The following is a 16,914-nucleotide window of genomic DNA, read 5'->3' as shown; positions in this document are numbered from 1 at the left end:
AGGATTTGGTCTCAAGAGGCTGCATAAAAGTGATAGGTTGCCAGACAGCATGAGTTCATGCAAAATGACTTGGGATTGTGCAGTAATGAATTTGCTAACGTAGTTCACTGCTGGGCTGATCCCATGGAATTTGGGTGGTAATGGACAAAGAGAATCTTTTGGCCAATTCATGAAAATGTAGGGAAGGAGGAGTATGTTGGATGGTGAATGAATGCAACAGGAACCAAGAACCCAAAGCCGTGATCCAGAGCAGGTGTATGAGTAGAGCAGCTGTATTTGGAGAAAAACATTGTCCCTGCTACACACAGATTAATTTGATGCACTTAGCTGTGTGCATTAGCAGAGAACACAAACACACAGCAATCCTGTCATTCCTAAAGGGATAATTGCCTTTACTGTCCTAAGGTACATGAATATCAAAAAATCTAAGGAAGTACTTTATTAGGAGGAATTAAACTAATATGCTTTACATACTATATTGAAGAGAGAGCACTCTCTTGCACTGAGCAATTTTTATAGATGGCAGATTTCAGCAATTCCAGAAGAACAGCAGCAGGGTTAGCTAAACCACACATTCACACTAGCAGGACATGTAGGGAAGTGCAAAATCACGCAGCTCAAAAATAACTGAAAAGCATAATTCAAATAGGTTGCACTTGCACTCCATATCTACACCTTAGAGAGCAAAGACTTGTGTTGCACCACATGCACACTCAGCTGGCTGGATTCACGGAGCTGTGCTGGAGTACCTGAATAAGCTCATGTGCTGCATCTTCATCCTGGAACTTGTTCTTGTCCTATTGTCATTGAGTGAACATGTGTGGTGTCACTGCTGGTCCATGCAGAGAGAAAGCAGTCCCTAATGTAAAGCTATTTGCAGGTCCATGTGTTTTAGAGTTCTGAGACAAATGAAGAAAAGCAGGAACAGAACTGCATTTCAAGCATGACTCCTAGTCATATGAGCAAAATATATTAACTAGAAGTTCATATTGAAGGTCCATCATAAGCCAGGATAGAGCACAGTAAAAATTATAGTCATCGGTCTTTATTTTCACTTTTCAGCTCAGATAAATATATGCATCAAATATTAAGATTTTGATCAAATTGAGCTCTATATGCAGTGGAACACATTCACTGCAAATATTAAAGATGTACAGTTCCGCAGAATAATAAATATTAAATTATTTATGGGACAGCAAGCCAGAAGCAAGAAACATTAATTTTCAAGTGATCATTTTCATGCCAGAATATGATGGATGGATGCACACATTTCCTGAACTTAAAGCCATTTGTTGTAATGAGGGTAAATTAAATGTACCTTCACTAGCTGCATTTTCTAATACTGAAGCCAACCATTTAAATGGTTAATTCAGATATTTACAGATTCATGACTGAAAAGGTGAAAACAAAAAACAAGCATGATTTCTTGTCTAATTCCCAAGTATCTTGTTTCAGCTACAATGGAATGCAGTTGTTGAATGTCCTATCAGTAATCATTTAAGTTGAAGACATAATGTGATTGCCATAAATGCAAACCAGTCCACGTTATGTGTTATTTCCTGGCAGTTGTGCTCAATAGAAACAAATATGCTCCCTAATTGACATGATTGCATAGCCTGTGTTTTAACAGGAACTGAGTTTTCCCATTAAGTGAAAAGATGGCAAAATTAAGCATTTACCCAGTCAGGGATCAGAGTCATCTGCTAAACTTCTGAGACAGTCACACAGGGTGAAATAGCACACCCTAATCCAAGGAATAATATGAAAGGTAAAGAAGCATTTCCATGAAAGTGAATCATGAGCTGATAAAATGCAACTAGGATTTCATAGTGTAGTATATATATGCATGCAGAAGGCCAAACAGATCCATAATCAGTGGTAGCTGTGAAACACAGCAGACACTGGACCACTTTCTACTCAATCTTTCTATACTGATGTGAACCTCATTTGGAAGCAATCTTAGGTAGCATTGAGAGATTGTAGAAATGCAGAAATAAGAGCAAAGCAACATTCAATAGCTGTAGTAAAAAAAAAAAAAAAAAAAAAAAAGAGTTTATTTCTTTATTTCGTTGGTGAGGATTTCTGTAACAGAACAGATTTCTATTCTCCACAAGTACTTACTGTGCAAATGAAATAGCTGTGACAAAAACCTTTCTTGTCACTGGGAAGCAGTGCTGCCAGCAGATACTAAAAGTGGATTACTACCTAAAAGATAATGTTGGCAGGAATTTCCACATCTGTAAAATACATTCTCCTAAGCCAAATTCAGAGACTTTATATTACACAGTTATGACATGAATTAAAAGGACAAAGTTTATCCTGAAAAAAAACCTAGTCTCCAACTAAACACATCACAGGACAGGTCACTAACATTTGTCTTCTAAATGTCTATGTGGCAGAGTGAGGTGCCTGAACAGACACCTTAATTAACTAACATGATCTGCTAGTTTTTTAACTGGAGTAGTCACCTAGTTTTCCTCAAGGTGTTTGACAGGCCCTTGTTGTTCTCGAGAGGACAAAAACTAGCAAATCCTTTTCCTTTCTTCCTTTCTTCCTTTCTTCCTTTCTTCCTTTCTTCCTTTCTTCCTTTCTTCCTTTCTTCCATTTTTTTTGTCATCAAAAATGGTCCTGTGCAGTGTCCACATTTGCTGTTGTATCTGCTCTACACCATTCATAACCAAAGTAATGATGGACAAAGAGGCAGCAGTGACTGGAGGTACTATTTTTCCTCTTGGGACAAATTTCAGTTTTGAAGCCTTTTCTTGACACTGACTTGTCAGGTTGCTGGAATATATCAAGTTTTTCTCAAATTGTGCTTGTAAATGAGGTTTAATCCTTTATTTCTTGGCACTTCATGGTGCAGATGATCAAATACTTCTGTTGTACCCAACAACTTGGCAAATATACTTCTTGGCTTAAAAATAAGCAGAAAAAGTAGTTAGCATCTTCCTGTCTAATACTCAAGAGTCACAGCAGAAACTGGGGGAAACAGCAGTGTTTTAGTCTGTGAAAGAAAGCATATGTCTAATAAAAATAAAAAAAAATGCATTTTTCCTTGTTTCTATAAATAATGACAAACTGCATGTTTCTAGGCAATAGCCTACAGAGGAAGAAGAGTATATAGTAAAATACATAACTGAATAATTGCTGGTTTTCTTTACATTGGAAACTTTTTTCATTTAAGACATGTACCTTCTATATTCTACTTACCAGAAAGAAAATATTTTAGAATTATATTTTGTTTACTTCCTTCGGCTTGTAATTTGAGCATATTTTTAATAAGTGGTGATTAAGAAATTTTCTTTCCCTTCCTATTCTCTGTATTATATTCTTAGTACTCAGAGCTTTGCGTGCTTTAACCAGTCTAATGGAAAATATCCTATTTTAAGATTTTCTTGGAAGGCTTAATGAATATTAGATGGGTTCCTATTAGCTTGATTTGTGTTTACAAAATAATTTGAACATATTCAATAGGTTCATCCTTGTTGATACGAGATTGGAGTTGAACAGTTTGAGAGCAGCCCTGTTGAGAAGGACTCGGAAGTGCTGGTAGGTGAGAGGCTGGACATGACCCAGCCGTGGGCACTCACAGCCCAGAAAGCCAAATGTGTCCTGGGCTGCATCCAGAGCACCGTGGGCAGCAGGGCCAGGGAGGGGATTCTGGCCCTCTGCTCTGCTCTGCTCTGCTCTGCTCTCCCCACCTGCAGTGCTGGGTCCAACTCAGGGATCCCAGCACAGGAAGGACATGGACCTGTTGGAACTGGTCCAGAGAAAGGCCATGAAGATGATCAGAGGGCTGAAGCACCTCTCCTATGATGAAAGACTGAGTGAGCTGGGATTGTTCAGCCTGGAGAAGAGAAGGCTCCAGGGAGAGCTCAGTTTGGCCTTTCAGTATTCGCATGGGGTCTTGAACAAAGACCAAAGACAAACTTCTTTTCATCAGGGTAGTGATGTGAAATTCAAAGAAGGCCAAGAAGATTAGAAGTTTTTAACAGTGAGGGTGGTGAAACACTGGAGCAGGTCAGCCAGAGAGATGGTAGATGCCCCATCCTTGGATACATTTAAGGTCAGATTCAACAAGGCTCTGAGCAACCAGATCTAGTTGAAGATGTCACTGCTTGTTGTAGGAGGGTTGGAGTAGATAACCTTCAAAGGTCCCTTCCAATGCAAACTATTCTATGATTTCATTATTTTAGCATACTACATGTTGAGAATTTTTTTTTTATTTCTAATGAAATAGCTTTTTCATGGACATGCAGCACTTGAAAATATGTCTTCACCCTTCTATTATCCAGTTAGTTTTATTGAGAATATTCTAAATCTTAGAGGATGCTTCATGAGGAATGTATTATAGCACTCTGAATAGAAAAAGCGTAAAGTTAATTAAGTAAATTGAACTCATCCAAAGTTCATTCTAGGCATTTCAAAATATTCAAAAAGCATCATATGTATCTGGACAAAAACAGAAAAAAAATCCTTCATGTTTCACCTGCACATAATACAGTTTCTTGTACTTTCTGGATTTAATTCTTCTTTACACTGTAATACAATTATTAATAAAAACTAAAGAGTCTTGATTTAGAAGGCTGTTAGCAATGTAGAATACTTTACATTGGATTATTCTAACAGCTGCCTAGTTTTAAATCTTTAAAAAGGTGGAATTTTATCTATTTGGAATTACTCAGCTGCCTGTTTCCAGGATTGAAAAGGCCATCAGGAAAGATTCTCTCTTGTATAAGCTCTTACCTGATTATGAATCCCTCCTTAAGGTCTTCTTTGTAAGTCAGACTAAGTTCCTTAAGGTTTTGATTGAAGGAATTGCATTTCTTTTATTGTTTTCCTTTATTTCCTGGTTAATCGATTTTCCTATCACATTTGCATTGTTCTCTACTAACGATTTTTTAATGAGAAAAGGCTAGTAGCATAGCTTTTCCTTTCTCATTATTGAACTATGAATGTGTTCAAGGGTAATTTTGTTGCCACAAAATTTCTGAAGCTGATGTTGCTGCCATAGAAACAGAAACTATTTTCTTTGTACCTAGATGGGTAACTACATTTGGCCCCATCACAAATGCCAGGTTTGATAATGCCCACCCTACACTTCAATTCAGATTGCTTTGTATCAGTGACTCGTGCTTCTCATTGCCTAAATAATCCTCAATCTCTGCATTAGTTTTAATTGTATTAGAAATTACTTTCCTAGCAATAATAAAGAGAATTGTTAAAATGTTTATAAGCAAGGAAAAGCTCTCCTAGACTTCACTAGACACATAAGTACATGATGGTCATTTCCTCTCATCAAACCTTTGAGACCTAGCAAGTACACCAATCCATCTGATGTTCAGTTTAAAAGTTTTGTTGAAATTTTAAAATAAAAATCAGCATGTTAATAAAGTTACATACCAAACAGAGATCTACGTATTTTGTATTGAGAGTGTTATTTACGACCACTGTCAATTTACCTTGTAACCTTATTTTAAACAAGAAATCAAAATATTTCGATGCAGTTATATTTTTCACATATCCAAGTTGACTGGCATTAATAATATTATCCTTCTTTAATTCTTGATTATAGTCCTGTAGTGTCCATTCCATTATTTTGCATATGATTGGCATCTAGCTGACAGGTCTATAATTGCCCTCTTTAAAAACTGATGCACAATTCTTCTCTGTCACTGTTATTGAACTGAATGCTTCAAGAGTTGCTGGAAAGTCATGTTAATGGTTCACAGAGCTTGTCAGGCAGCAGTATTAAAAGTTTTGTATGCAAATTATCTGGATACAGCTATTTTAAAGTCAAACTGCACAATGTTTTCTGATACTGCTATTAGAATGTAACAAATTTAACCCTCCCTGTTGTGTGACATTCATATATGAAGGTTGCGGGATAGGATTTTGACAAAAGATTAGTGTTGTCTCTAACAAATATTATTTTTCTTCTAAAAAGTGAATCGATGCATAAATATGATTGGAGGTTTTTTCTCCTGAGGAATGGATTTTATTATCCAAAAATATTGGAGTCAGCAATGAATCATCTTTAAATTTCCTAAGAGCTCTCGTACGAAGAATCTGTAGTTCTCATCTCCTTATTTACAGTAATTATTGCTACCTTACACCTTCTTTCATTTCTTTTTCATCTTTTTCTTATACCTCTCCTTTCTTTCTAAGATTAATGGCTTGTTGAACCAGTGTGGCCTCTGTCTTTGCTGAGTGCCCTGTGGCTCTTTGGACACTGCTCTTGACAGTGTTCTGGACTGCAGTGGGAGCTCTGTATCCTTGGCCATGCTTCTGTCCTTTGGTTTTTAAGAGGAGTTAAAGGCATAGCATCCTACCAGTTGCTTTGTTTTAAAATGTTAACAGATGTCTTATTCTCTCAAAAACAAATCAAATTTATGGAATTGCCATGTCAAGGCAGCCCAGCCCTAGCCATTCTCCAAGGAATCCCAGTTGTAGAATGCTACTCTGCATTTGTTCATTTCCCCATCCTTTCCAAAAAAGTATAAAAATACTTTCTGTTTCCCCAAAAGCCATTTCCTTTTTCCTCCAGCAAAATATAAGTGGTATAGACAGAATTAATGAACCCAGATTCACCATGTGGACTTCTAGTAATTGAGTCATGCTGAAGAAGATACAGTTTGATTAACTTTGTAGTTCTGTCTTCTGTTACCGTAAGTAGATGAATGTCAGCCAAGTACTTTTCAAGAACATCTTAAAATGCCTCATTAAAACATTGTCTCTAGACCTTGTTTTGTTTTTAAAAAACCATAAAGAGTTGTAAGGCCATGAGTTACATAATCTGCAGGTATAGTGAAAGAAAACTAGTTAAAAATTCTAGCAGGTAGATGAGTAATTGTGAAATTGTTACGGTTTAGGAGGTCTTGACTAGGTAATTGACAAAACAATTAATTGAATATTAGATTTACCTTGTATTTTCTTCCTTCTATATGATACTGACCATAGTTTTGTAGCTTATTTAGTATAGAACAATTTCTGCTCTTTCCCTTTGTTAAATATGCTCTGTTTCAGTTAATGTTGTGCTCTTTCTATAGTACAGCCATGATTTATCTGAGTAAATATTTAATAGGAATACTGCAAGAGATATTCTGTAATTAGGCATGAGTAAACAGAGCTCAAAAGGCAAGGGATTGGCTTGTTACTATAAAAAATTGATTTTCTGTGCATGGATACCTGGTTTATAGAACATAAAAATATGCCTTGGTCCATCACAAGTGGTTTTTTAAACCATTTAATAAATATACTGCTTAAACTTTTAAAAAATTATAACAACCTTTTTAAGAATGGGGGTCATAAATATTAAAAAATGCTCTCTATCTTTTTCATAGTTCTCATATTTTACTTATTATCTGCCAAGGAGGAGGAAGTACATTACTTTTTTAGACTACTTACAATAGACCTGAATTTTCCCAGATTAGTGGCTCTGAGTCTGCTTTTTCATGGGGACTTTAAAAACATAAATCAGTGTCAGCTAACTTGAACAAAATTCAATTCTTTTATGAAACTTATTTTACATCTACATCATCACAATAGATGCCCAGAAATCAAGTGATTCAATGATAATTAGAAAGCAGCAAAAAAAAGTTACGAGCAGTACATGAGAATGAGTACCTACTAGTTATAGATATTTTGAGCAGTACAGCACCTGCAGCATCAAAGTGATAATTATTTCCACATTTTTATCTTACTTCATACTAAATCTGGGGCGGGAAGGGGTGTGGGATATGTGTGTCCCAAGTTTGCCTTTGGTATAGAATTGAAAATGCCTCTGTACATGTGGTGATTTTAATTACCTCTGCTTCAGTGAGAATAAAGATTGCTGCTAAACCATAATATGCTGTATGCCTTGTCTATTCTATACGAGGCCTGGAGATGTGTTTTCAGGATGCCAGAGGTCTGCTCAGTGATGTGTTGATCAATCCATTTTACCTATTCCTAAAGGTCCTTTCCCATGCCATTAAAAAATAAGGTTATGAAGGGTAAGAGTCTACAGAGAAGAGAGCTCATTTGCATTATTACTTGTCCTTGAGATGCCACGGAAGACAGGCAGTTCTCCTTAGAAAAGGACAGACCTAACAGCAAGAAGAGGAAGGCCCAGTAATCACTCGCTTTGTTAGTCAGAAAAACATTATTTCTAACTATTTAATTAAAAAAAAAGGACTCACGGTAAAAATTATTTCAAGTTGGAAACCTGTCTTTTCACAAACTACTTGACCTGATGAATACATAAGAAAAAAACAAAGGATGCAGCTTACTTTCAACCTTCAAAAGGTTTTTGACAATCCCAGCTTCTTATAAGAAGATGCAGATACATCCCAAGCTCAGGTTTGAAAGCAGCTGGGGAACTTACTCCCCCTGTTTCCATGAGCTCCTGTATTCAGAGTTTATATCGACAGCGATCCTGTGAAGTGGCCCTGGACCAGCTCCACCTTCAAAAGACTATTTCTGAAGGACTCCAGCCTGTTGAGCATTTGGTATCTTTTCATTTTCTTTAAGACCTAGGCCTTTTGGCCTGGTTTGTTTGAAGTCTGAGCAAATCCTGCTTCTAAGCTCCTCAAGGAAACAAGTATTTCCTTTGTTGTTGCTGTAAATAAGTCAGTTGCTGTCTGCTGCAGTATCTAGTCCTTTTGGCTTCTTTCCAAGGCAGATGTCTGCTATCTGTCCTCATTTTATGATTTCCCGGATTTTGTGCTGTAACAAAATGTCTTGTGTGCCACATGAAGTATGGCATGCTATAGCATAATGTCATGTCCTCCTTTTTCCCCACCTTCAAGTCTTTCCTCTTCTATAGTTGGATCCATTCCATTCTCCTGCCCATCTTCTACCAGAGGTTAACCCTTTCTTTGCATTTAGTACTTATAAAACAATTACATTAACTGGGAATATTTGTGGGAATGCAATACTGCAGTTGTTCCACTTCCCTCAGTATGGGTGTCTCAGGGACTCAGTACTTCCCCATGAAAGCCTAGCAAAGAAATAACAGTTTCTTAAAAATAGTGTTTGGTTTGGTACAGTCAACTTCAAGAAGTTTCTGACTAAATATAGGAACTCCAGAGTATAGGAACGATAAAACTAGGATATTTGGAGAATAAATTTTCCAGAATGTTAAAAGACATTTACAAAGTAGACAAAACACAAAAAGAAAATATTAAAAGTTTCTAGTTTCCTAGAAAAAGGAAAGCTAACCAGCCTGTGACTGCATGGCCTCTATACTTAGTAAAGTAGTTGGCCGTGTGGAACCCATATCTGAGGGGCTTGTGTAGGGCAAAAGCCATGTTTCATCATCAACTTCCCACCATCCCAGCTGCCCTCATGACCATATCATACTTTTCAGCACTTTAGTGGACTGGGAGGTTTTTCTCTCAGAGAAGCACTGGTCACCTCTGGCAGCCCAAAGCACACTTTGCAAAACATTGTGCAGGGATAGCAGGAGGATGGAGATTGATGGGAACACCAGCCTTTCTTAAAGTCAAAAAAATTGTAGATAGTATATACAGCTTAGTACGGCTAATTTCATTATCCATTAAAAAAAAATGTCCTCACTTCAATTTCTACATAGGTATAATAGAAAAAGACCTTACAAAACTTGTCAGAGCTGACTCACCTCTATCTTTCCGTTGATTAAATGTATAATTTAGGATAACTTGCAACTGTAGCTGAAAACAGTAAGATCACGAGAAAATGACTTTCTGGATGACATGAATACTTTGCCCAGAACAGTATTTTTCCTTCAGCACCAAAGCAGGGGGTGCTACTTATTGGGAACACACAGGCTTGTGCAAGGCCTCCAGTGCATTCCTCTTGCCTTCAGTCGTATCTCCTTTCCTTTTTTCCAGCATGAATTCCAACCTTCATCCTTTCCATCATTATTCTTGACATTTGTTATATCCTCTTTAGTTCTGTTTACTTGCCATCTCTTCTTAAGAGCTTAGTTTTGGAAACAGAAAAGATAATTTAGCACTTTATTTTTTAAAAATGAGGTCCCAATGACCGAGACAGTCCTGACGATGACAAAAGAGTTCATTTAGGCATGCGAACCATGTCTGGAGGAACACAATCCATGTACCTTGCTGTGATTCAGTTCCCTCCAGACATGGATCAGGCCAAGGTCATTAATCCCAATTTTAATTGCTTTTCTCTCTCATTAAGTTGACTGTGTTAGAAAGTTAGATCCATACAGCTGTAGAAAAAGGACAATTAAAATCTTTTTGATGGTTATTGCCTGAAAAGAGTTGCAAGTAGAGAAAACATTTCTGAGTAAAAGAGAACGAGTTGTTCATACTGGACATATGTATTAAAGGTATTCCAAAAGGACAGCTTTGAGGATTTGATTTTCAAAACACAGTCTCTTGTGAATGATAATTGTATTCCTGCTTTTTATTTTCAATTATAATAGAAGGATACACATCTTCTGAACCATTGTGCTTAACTTTTTGGTCCATATTAGTTTCCTGTGAGCTAGCAGTATCTATATTCTATGACTTGTCCAACCCAATAAATTAATGTCTCTGTTTCAAAATTACATTGTATATTTCTGGGTATTTCTTAATTCTGTTTCAATAAATAAGAATTCCTAATAGTACAATATATGACAGCCTTTTCCTTTTTATCTTTCAGAAAGGAATATTAAAAGGAGAAAACTGGAATGCAGCTGGCACTTTAGTAAATCTTATCAATTTTTGCATTTTTTTCCTTTCTTAATTATCTCAGCAGAACTGTTTTTTTGTCTTTTTTCTCTTCCTTTATCTTAATGCTAAAATAAAGATAACAGTAGAGAGCAACCATTTTAATAAGCATTTTCAAAAACAATTCACCTTTTCGAATTTTGATTGTCATGTTTCTACACCTATAGTTGTAATATAGTTGTAGTATTTACTTTCTTTTATTTATTCCACTGACAATCTCTTCTGTGTTGACAGGAAAAAAAATTACTTCGGCTCCCTGTTGGTGGAATATCTGCTGTTGGCTTTTAGCCAGTAAATTTCTTCTTGTTTCTGTATCTGTATCTTACAATGGCTACTGTGATACAGAGTAACAACACATAAAACCTCGGCTAGGGAAATGCTATCTATGAAGTCTGAAAACATTAGGAGGGAGATCCTACGGACAAATATAATTTGAGTTATACTGCTCATTCATTTTAATTCTTAATCAAGTACTTTTCATTTTATAAACCATAGTTTTTTAGTTATTTCTAAAATGTTTCTCAGAAAACAGCGTGCATTTTTTTTTCACCCAATTTAATTCACCTTGAAAATAAAACATATGGGGAGTCTCATCCTAGATACTTAAGACTTTGCAAATTTATAAGCAGCAAGGTCTTTATATAAGGCCTTTAATCACAGTGTGGACAGTGGCACTAATCTGTTGTTTGGATTACAACGGGGTGTACGCTCTGTGTCATAACAAGCCTGCACCCTGGATGACCTTGTCTGGGATGAATCCTGGGTTCACAGATCCCTGCCACTCCATTTTGGCATCCAGCATTCTAAGAGTGTGCAGAATTTGCTTCTAAACAAATGTGGTTCATATACCTTTTTCCTGTTCAAATTGGGCTGGGCCCAGGAAATCTGCCTGCAACAACAGATGTGGCCACTCAAGGGAATAGACCCTGTGCCTCTACCCCCTTCCCTTCTAGCAGTAGCCTGTGGAATATGTGTGGCATCTCTCTGATGTCTGGGCAAGGCCAAAATATATTCAGCCAAATAGAAATTCATCAGGATGCCCAGTTTAATTAATAGTAATTGTTTCCCTGTTGATTTAGGTTTGTTTCCAAGATTTGGATTTATTTCCTTTTTTCCTTTCCTCCTCTTCTGTCAGAGCAAAACAGTCAACATAGGCTTTTAAACTATGGGTTTCTCTTAGTATAACATTTCTGTCTTATGAGACCACTACACAGGTAAAATCATACAAAGCAGAAAATATATCCACAGATCTACTGCAAATTTTACAAGTCACCAACTTTTTTCTGCTCTTCATCTGGCCCCAAGCCTGGCTATATTGGTATGTATATAATTACTCTGGGCACAGACAAGAAGCTGAAATTTTGCCTGAGAAGCTGTTTAAGGATGCCAAATTCATTTATGTGTTTTTACAAAAAAAGTAAAACTCACTGTGTGGAGTTAACATTCCCCTAAGGCAATTTGTGATCCATAGATTATTGACACAAAGTGCTGTAACTGCACTTTTGAAACCTTTATAGCTTACATAGTCTGTATCTGCTTATTCTAAAGAAATAATTACAGTTGTCCTTAGGAGCTTTGTGACCTCCACAGAGACAAAACATTTTTCTTAAATGTTGCCATATTTCTTGTGCCCAGTTCAATTTTGGAATAATAAATATGCTTATGCAGGGTGCAGTGTTGCAGTTTTGTTACTTCAAGGGGCCCATGAAAAGCAGACATGCAACACATTTCTGAAATGCTGAATATCTTTATTGTGATTGTTTAAATAAATAATTAATAAGGTCGCCTAAGCTCCGTTTTCAGTTGTATACCAGTGATGATACCTAATTCCTGCATAAAACCATTCACATTCTATTGAGCAAAAGTCCTAAACAACAAAAATTTTTTAAAATTCCATTTTCTGTACATTGACTATTAGTTCAGTATTCCTGAAAATTTATTTAATGAAAGGACAATCCAATATAATTAGATACTTCAAACAAGTGTACCTCAAGAAACAAATTTTCTATACCATATTCTTAATTGTATATTTTTTCTAATTGAGTTCTCTTGCAGAGTAAATACATAATGTACTTTATATGCCTCTATATTTTGATTTGCCACAAGAAAAGGAAGATTTGAAAGAAACTGCTCTAGAGTGACACAACAGAAAGGATACCAAAAAAAAAATTATTATTTGTTTATTACTATCTTTTCTATTACATACAAACTAAATAAATTAGGATTTATTTATTTATTGCTATTTTTTCAATTACATACAAACTTTTATTTCTTAAGGACAAAATAATTCTGCAGTGCACCATGCTCCTTATCTACCTGTTTTGGCATTTTGCCCAACAATTTTGAATTTGGTGGGTAATTTTTAATATTTTTAACAGAGAGGGAGAAGTCTTAATGCTAATAAAGTTTCTACAAATTCCATGAAAATAGGCAGCTACTAGGAGGTGAGAAATCATGTAAATACCTACACTGAGCAAAACATGAAAGCATCACTCACACTTATCAGACACCAAAGAATCAACCTGAGAATCAGGCATTATTTGTGGCTCATACATCAAAAAAAGCTTCATCTGAAGGGGATTTTTTGTTTGGTTGGGCTTTGTGGGTTTATGGGGTTTTTTGGATTTTTTTGGGTTTCTTTTCTGGTTTTGTTGGTTGATTTGTTGGTTTGGTTTTGGTTTTGGTTTTTTGGTGCTTCTGATAGAAAAAAAAAATCTGGATCGGGAATATATATATTATGAATCGGAAGCTGGAAGTCAGCTAACTCTCAACAGAGGTGGGAGAACAAGGACTCCAATCAGAAGTAAAAGCTGACTGGAAGGAAAGGTGTCACTGAAGTCATACAAAGCAGTCTTTTGGTAACTGTTGGAAGTCAACAAATCCAGACCATGGAGCATTAAGGATATTATGGTCCTATGCAGTGAGTTTCTTCCCTTTTCTTAGATTTGAATGTGTAATCTTTAGTGTTGCGTTCCTCTTTCACAAACATAAAGGATTTGAATGGTCATGTAAGTCAAAACAGGAACCCCCTGTTTAACAATGACAATGATTGAATACACAAGGATGACCATGAATTCTTCCCACAAATATTTTTCTAGTCTTCTATTAGTTCTTGTTTATTGGCATCTTGAGCTGCATACTGTTTCTATGCATTCAGTAATTCTTGGTCGTTTTAACTTTCATGGACTTGTTCAAGATCCATATAGATATTTAACATTCATAACTTCCCTTGACATGGATTTCCACCAGTCTGTTGCCCATGAACCCTTTTTTTCCTGGTTTTAATACCTGGTGAGTTTTGTTTGTCTTACAGAAGAAGGAGACAACAGCCTTTCCCTCCCCGCCAGTCCCTGTGACACAGTTTCATAAACCTCAGTAAGTCATTACTTCTCCAGCCCGGGGATCTGACCTGGTTGTCGTTACATGAAGCCTGTTCCACACACAACCAACCCCCTGCTCTTCTCTCAGCATGTCACCATCCTCCCAAACACTTCCTGAGGGAGCACAGCTAGAACTGCTCACAATATTCAGCTTGTCACTGAATCACAGAGACATAGATATAATGATGCCCTCTGTTTTGCTGTCTTTTCCCAGTGCTGACAAGCAGGAGAATTGAGTGCTTAATTTGTGATGGGTATTGACAGGTACATTTATTCATGCAGGAACCCATAACTTGGCACTTGTTTGTTCAAGTCTAGCAAACTCATTAAGCATAAAAAGGAAAACTCTAATAGGTTCGTATTTCACTTTATTTTTCCCTTGCATCTTATCCACCCTCTAAAGACCCGGTAACTGGAGAGAATTCATCTCTTGCAATGGACGTGTCTGAGACATAAAATTCACTAAGCAGCCACTTTATGTAATATAAGTAATTAATTTGGTAAAAAAACCCTATTTCATGGTAAATGGTATATTTTCTTGCAATTAAATTTTCCTCTCTTCTCTTCTTTAGGAGCACGTTTTAATAATGTCCACTTGAAAACTATTAGTGGGACCTGTAAATGTAAGTAATTAAGCTTAAGGCTTGCTGAAGTAATCCTTAATAAGATCAATTTTTACATTTCAAAAAACTATAGAATAATTGACTAATTATTATAATGGGTTTTCAATACTCATCAGTTTACTTTGAGTAATAAATGTAAGGTTACATAGCTGAGTCTAAAGCCAGAGTTCTATAGTCTATTCTATCTTCTCCCATTTAATCTCGTTTAATTCTTCTTCTTCTTCTTTTTTTTTTCAAAAAATGTTCACCTGAAAGTTTAAAAAAGTTGAAGTATAATCCCATTTCATTAAAAAATCCCCTGAAAATGAAAATGTAAGAAACTTACGAAAGCTGATGACATTTCACTTTTCCCCGCATCTATTTTCCTTTGCAGGAAAGATGGAAAAAAGTAGGTAAATTAAAACCTTGGAGTTAACTTTAAGGAAAAGTTTTGAATTTCTTGTAGAAATTCTCACATTTTTCATTAATTTACTTCATCTTTTTTGCACTCCCCAGCTTCAATTCTCATTTTCATTTTTGAGGATTTGACCTCATCCAAACTATTTTCCTCATATATTATTAGCAGCCTCTTTTCCTGCCATTCAAAGAATCTAAAATTATATTCAAACTGTTCTAAAGCCATCAAATGCAATAATTTATTTTTCCTTTACGTTAATGCATCTGTGACAGCCTCGTCTAGTGTGGTCTCTCAGTGATGGGCTGAATGTCAGGTACCTGTCACATACCTGTAGTGTCTGCTAGATGGTCTTTTCAAAGCTTCTGTCCTGTAAGGCATCAATTGAAATCCTCCCCTCTTTCACAATTACATTTGAGACACATCAGGTAGCACTTATTTAGTCAGAATGATGGGTGTCATGCCAAGCAATGATGGTTTTATATCTACTGAACCAAAATAAAGTAAAAAGCCTTGTATAAATATGGGTCATTTGTGGTTACCTTTCCCAACTATAAATCTTGTTAGGAAATTAATTACTTTGAAATGAGCTAGTTCCTAAAAGCCCAGGTTGATTTGATTCATCAACGCAGTTAGTTATTATTTGAGCCCATAATTTGCTAGGATCAATCTCATGGGGACAAGCCAATAATTACTCAAGGCATCTTATTTAGCCTTTTACAAGATAGCATGTTCCCTTAGTTTTGATCTTCCCAAACTTTCTTGTTGTTTTGTTCCTCAACAAAATAGAAGTTTTTAACCGTTTCTTCTAAAATTTTTAGATGCAGAATTTTAAAATGGTGATTTTAGCATTTCTAATTAAATCCTTCTGGGTTTTTTTAAATTGATACTTTCATTTTTACATCTAATAGGACCATGGCAGTAGCACTTTTTCGTCTGTTTTTAATGCACTTGGGCAGTCCTTATTCCTGTCTGTCACTTTCCTATCAACTACTTACACTTATCTTCTTTTTATTTTTTGATCATCTACTTTTCATTTCCAACTAATATTTTTTCCATTTTTGTATTTTTTGTGTTCATTTATATGTGTATATACACAGGGATAGTAATATATGTATATAATTTATGTAAAATATGTATCATAAAGTATAAAATAATTTTATGTAAGGAGAGAAATACATATGGCTCAATTTTAAGTTCCATTTTTTACTTGTGTTTTGTTTTAAAGGTGGCTTTCTTTTCTAACTGTGGTATATGAAATGGCTATTAAAGTATTATTTGACCATGTTCCACTACTATTAATTGTATTTTTTCTATTTAAATTCCTTCACTGAAGTTTTTTGTCTGGTATTTATTTCCAGTTTTTGTATAGATGTATATATATTTGTATTTCTATCAGAAAGTAGCAAAAGTAATCAAATAACTTTTATAGTGTAAATAAACAGGCAAAACCCTAGCAAATCTGGATTTTTCTGTTCCTAAAAATAAATTTTTGAATTACCTTCCTGAGGGACAGAAGTTAATCCTGTATCATTGACCCCACTGATCCGGTATAAACAAGATGAAGCCATATTATCTAAATGAAGATGATTAGACATTATAGAGATTAGCAGTTTGCTCAAAGTTGAAGATGAAAATTCACCTTGGTGGACGTGGCAGCACTGAACTGTTACTCTAGAAACAGCAGAACATGAGGGAGACTTAACCATAGCTGTAATAAATACTGTAGTTAGATTACCTTTAATTTGCAGAATCAAATGTTACATTTTTCTTCTTCTCACCATTCTTTACTTCTGCACTCTTTCTTGAGTATACTT

This window comes from Chamaea fasciata, unplaced genomic scaffold (assembly GCF_029207755.1).
Source record: "Chamaea fasciata isolate MVZ Bird 193981 ecotype frontalis unplaced genomic scaffold, bChaFas1.0.hap1 SCAF_6, whole genome shotgun sequence".
Classification (NCBI taxonomy): domain Eukaryota; kingdom Metazoa; phylum Chordata; class Aves; order Passeriformes; family Sylviidae; genus Chamaea; species Chamaea fasciata.
The sequence above is the reverse complement of the archived record's forward strand: the minus strand, read 5'-3'. Positions refer to the sequence as shown.